The sequence below is a fragment of the Eutrema salsugineum genome, unplaced genomic scaffold (assembly GCF_000478725.1).
Source record: "Eutrema salsugineum unplaced genomic scaffold, Eutsalg1_0 scaffold_1, whole genome shotgun sequence".
Lineage (NCBI taxonomy): Eukaryota > Viridiplantae > Streptophyta > Magnoliopsida > Brassicales > Brassicaceae > Eutrema > Eutrema salsugineum.
Window position 1 is genome coordinate 11,913,404 of NW_006256909.1, and position 5,343 is coordinate 11,918,746.

The following is a 5,343-nucleotide window of genomic DNA, read 5'->3' on the forward strand; positions in this document are numbered from 1 at the left end:
TCTTGAAACTGATATTCTCTATAACTCACATCTAACTGAATTTACATACACACTTCAAAACCGATATCATCTTCCATCGTTTTGTCTCCTCTAAACTTCTTTTCAAATCTGTTTTTTTTTTTTCCAATCGGTGTCAGCCGGATTCCATATCGGTGTGAGCCTACTTACTCGAATAATTGGTATATAGTTTTCTCTTTCATCATTCTCAAAGTTTTTATATAAAAAAAGAGAAATTCTGGATTTAGGGTTACATCTGAAGTTGCTAATAGAGTTATTGTTGCAGGTTTAATGGCGGATCTGGAGATTCCTCAGCGAATTCTTGCCGCCGATTATGTCCCCACCGCTGATTAGGGGCTAAATGGGGTTTTCGCGGACTACAATATTTGGTCAAAGTCGCTTTTCAGGTTACATCTGAAGTTGCTAATAGAGTTATTGTTGCAGGTTTAATGGCGGATCTGGAGATTCCTCAGCTTGCCGCCGATTATGTCCCCACCGGCGAGAGAGTGAATATATATCAAAAACTCTCTGTGCTTTCAGATATCGAACATGCACTTGACGACGAGGAACGGAAGTTATAAGCCATTTAGAGGAAAAAAGAGTCATATCATTCCGGAATACAGTGGTGTAGTTCCATGTGTAGATAATAACTAACTGTGTTATATCGTTACTTATTTTGTCGCTAACATTGTTTTGTAATCTGGATTAGGATAATTACACTAGTTGGAGCCAAGAATCGTTAATTATATTATCACTAAGTTAGGATAAGGTAAACATTATAACATTGTCTAGATAAATACATGATAACAACATTATCAACGTTAAAGTCCGAAGACATTCAGTGCACATGATAACAAAGTTAACGATCGAAGACATTGCATTTGCAAATCACATAAGGGTGTAATTCTATGTTATATTATCACTAAGTTATGATATTATAACATTTGTCTAAATAAATACGTGATAACAACATTATCAACGTTAACGTCGGAAGACATTCAGTGCACATGATAACAAAGTTAACGATCGAAGATATTGCATTTGCAAATCACATAAGGGTGTAATTCTATGTTGTTAACAACGTTAACGGTAAAAAATATTGTTATATTAGCACTAAGTTAGGATAATGTCAACATTATAACATATGTCTAAATAAATACGTGATAACAACGTTATCAACGTTAACGTCCGAAGACATTCAGTGCACATGATAACAAAGTTAACGGTCGAAGACATTGCATTTGCAAATCACATAAATGTGTAATTCCATATTGTTAACAAAGTTAACAATAAAAAACATTGTTATATCGATAACTTTTATCGTGTTAACAATATTATATATATGATTAGCAATTGCCAACACTATTAAATATGTTCGCTTGGTTATTTACAACCTTTTTACGCCATATGGTCTTGTTTTAACTCTTGTTTAGTGTTTAGTGTCTGGTTTTAGAGTTTATTGTTTACTGTTTTGTTTATATGTTAATGATATTTAGTCTTACAAATAACTAGTATAACAGTACACAGTTATCGTCCATTTTTATTAAGTTAGAGAATACCTTTGATATGTTAGGTTTATCGACATTTGTAAAAAATTAGATAATGTAGTTAACAGATAGTTACGATAATGAGATATTGTTTGTTCCCTGTAAAAATTTGGAGATGTAAAAAAAAAATTGGAGGTGTTAAATTTTTTAAGTTGTAATTTCGTTTATCAATGTTTGTTATCTATTTTTCACCACACAATAATATGATACACCAAATCTTTTTACAGGCGACCAGGTTGTTATTTATGCTATCTCTGCATCTTTCTGACAAGCATTTAATGCTCCTATCCCCTACTAATATTTTTTTGTCAGCTGCAAGTTGGTATGACGTAATAGAAGATAGGGGTAAAGTGGTGATAAAAATTAAATGTGTCAGTTGCTAACTAATTTTCGATTATCTTTTGGTATATGATTAATTTCCTGGTCAACTTTTGGTATAGAGTAAATTGATCCTTTTTCAAAAGACAACTAAAGAGATGTTGAGAGATATCATACAAACAAAAAAAAAGCTGTTGAGAGATGTCAGTGCAAATGCTAAGATTACACTCTACACATAAAATATTCTTCTCGCTCTTCTTAAGAAATTCATACTCTAAACGAATTTTCTATGTGTCTTCTATATATTCTCTATATATTGCATTAAGAAAAAACAGAAAAAGAGTTTTCCACAGAAAAAAAGGGAACAAACGGTTAACCTACAAAAAAATGTATGTCATAAAACTTGAAACTAACTTACATATTCCTAAACGATTAATATGGATTTTAGTGATTCACTAACACTCCATTGGATCATAGTATGAGTATTTTAAGAGGGATTCGCCAACCCCATTACATCATATCTTAGTTGAGTAATTATTGGCACCACATTAGTATCTATTATATAAAGACTCAGTTGAGTCTCACAATTTGACACATAAGCACTCCCTTTTTTGACACATCAGCTTTTGAAAAAATTAATTTTCTCAATCCCAAAAAAAAAATCTAATTCATTAGCCATGACACAAGTACAAATGTAGTTTCCATCTCGAAAAGTCATTCTCTTACAATAAAAATGAAATGCATTGAACTTGTAGTGTTACCACTTCGTAAAGGACACCTGAAAAAAATTGAACGACGCTAAAATAAATTCGAAGAATCAAGAGCCATAATCATATATTATTATAAAATAGAGCGGTATTCCGCCTATTTTTCATCTTTCTCTTACACGCTCAAAGAGCTCCAGAAATCAGATATGGTGCCACTGCAGTCACGTTCATAATCAACATTAGAAAAGAATTAAGGTCTTGAAATAACATATCCAAAATATAGATTTCTTGTGTTACTTTTGTTTTAGTGATTGTGGCTTTTGGTGTTTCAGATCATAAAGGTGATCAAATGATAACCAATCCTTCCCTCATGATAACCAATCCTTCCTTTCATGGATATAATCACTCTACGTGTCTACGAGGAAGCAATGATAACCAATCCTTCCCTCATAGAAAGAGAGCTAGAAACAAGATGTATGTAGCGTAATTACACTATATATATATATATCAATATTCCTAATTTATGTATATATACATTAGAAAAACTTTATGAGCCATTAAAATAATTATTTCTTGTTTCCATATTAATTTAGAGTTTTATACGACGTTTTTTGTTGTTCGAAATAATTTTTAGTTTCCAGTTTTCGTGAAGAAGAAAATCCTCAGGTTCTTCTGCAATAATTTTTTCATCTGCATATTTATAAATATTTTCTGATTACTCCTAACTTATCTAAGTTACGTTGTCTTTGCTTTGTCCTAGACATGGGCCCGTTTTCGGACAAACTTCTTTGGAGGAAAAGTTATAATCTCGATGGATAATGAATTAAATATGGAGATAGCAAAGACAACTCGTAGTCCTGGTATCCCAAAGAACATTACACGGCTATTTGGCGATAACAACTTGTTTTTGCAGAGCATAGAATCCCATAAGCATGTCCGAAAATTGACATTTCAGATGTTAGGTTCAGACGGTTTAATATTGAGAACTATGAAAGACATCAATCTCTTGTCTCACAAACACATGGAGGAAGGAGCTAGGAACGGCTTCCTTGACGTCAAGGAAACATTAAGCACGGTAAAACTCAATCATTTGGGGTTGTCTTTATCCTTTGGCAATATTACAATAATCTTGATAAGTTATATATATTACTTACTATTCGTATCATCAAATGTTACAGATCTTAATTGAATGCCTTGCTAAGAAAGTTATGGGCGACATAGAACCAAGATCGGCTAAAGAACTCGCACTTTGTTGGAGAAAATATCCGAGTGGCTGGTTTCGTTTCCCTTTCAAGATTGGCCATGGTGATGATGTTTCAGTGGCAGGCGAGAAAAAGGATGATGAAATTACTAAAAGAGGCAGTGTTGAGGAAGAGAGCAGCAGGAGAGGAGCCCGGAGAATTTTTTAAAATCATATTTGGAGAAAAGGACATGATGAGCGTGGAGAACGCGATCCAGTACATTTATACTTTCTTTCTGATTGCTAACGAAACAACTCCACGGATTATTGCGGCTACAATAAAGCTCATAAGCAAAAGCGATGAAGTAATGCAAGAGCTGCAGAGAGAGCACGCAGAAATTGTCTGCGGTAAGACTGATATGGAGGCGGCCTAATATGGGAAGAATACAAATCCATGACTTTCACCCATATGGTCAGTTTGAGCCAAAAATCATATATATCATTAGAATACAAAAATGATGTATATACACTTATAACTTCATTTTTGATAGATAAATGATAAATCCATTGATTTTTGGGTCCCAAAACTAGTTTATCTAGCAAATAACACCTCAGTCAATAAATATCCCAGTAAATTAATAAAATATTATAGTTATCATATTATTAATATATAGAGGTTTGACTGTATTGGTGAAAATAATGTTTAGCATTCTGCTCACTGTCAATTAGTTTTACTTAAGTAGATCTGAATAACGTTAGTTCACACAAATACGGTGTTTTCGTTTCAGGTGATCAATGAATCTCTTAGGATCATAACCACGGTGCCTGTAGTGCTTAGAACACCTGAACATGACATCCAAGTCGGTGATTATATCATTCCAGCGGGTTGGACCTTCATGGGCTGTCCTAGTGTCCACTTCAATCCAGAAAAGTATGAGGATCCTTTAGTATTTAATCCATGGCGCTGGAAGGTGGTGATTTAAATTTGATAATCATTCTTTACTTATTAATCTCCCAACTCCACTAATCAATTTCAGAAATGTTTGACATTTATTAAACTAAATTAACAGGAAAAAGACTTGAGCGCGTTGGTCTCCAAGAATTACATTCCATTTGGCGCTGGTCCTAGACTCTGCGTAGGGGCTTATTTTGCTAAGATGCTGATGGCCATTTTTATCCACCATTTGTGTAAATACAGGTGTATTTTTATCGACTCATGATTCAATTTAATTTTCTACTAAATAAACCGCCAAAAGTAAATTACATATATACCTGTGGTCTGCAGATGGTCAATGAAGGCAGAGATCATATTAACTCGAAGCTATGTGCTTATGTTTCCGCATGGATGTGATGTTCAAATCTCAGAAAATACCTAAGGGGATAACCAAAGTGGCTAATTATTAGAAGTGATATTTTTCCATTTGAGGTAGTTGGTCATCAAGTTGCATGTATATGAGTATATCTCTATTGAATAAATAAGGTAAGCAAGAAAGATAGTTGGATCATCTTCTCGATCATTTTGTATGAATATCCCTTTCATCATTACAAGATAATTACAACAATGAATCAATTTATTTCAATTTTCATCGGTCGG

The 5,343-nt window shown here is 33.4% G+C and overlaps 1 pseudogene; it reads left to right on the forward strand.

The window, feature by feature from the left end:
• Window positions 1–446: 446 nt before the first annotated feature.
• LOC18028826 lies at window positions 447–5,125 on the forward strand (annotated as a pseudogene).
• Window positions 5,126–5,343: the final 218 nt, after the last annotated feature.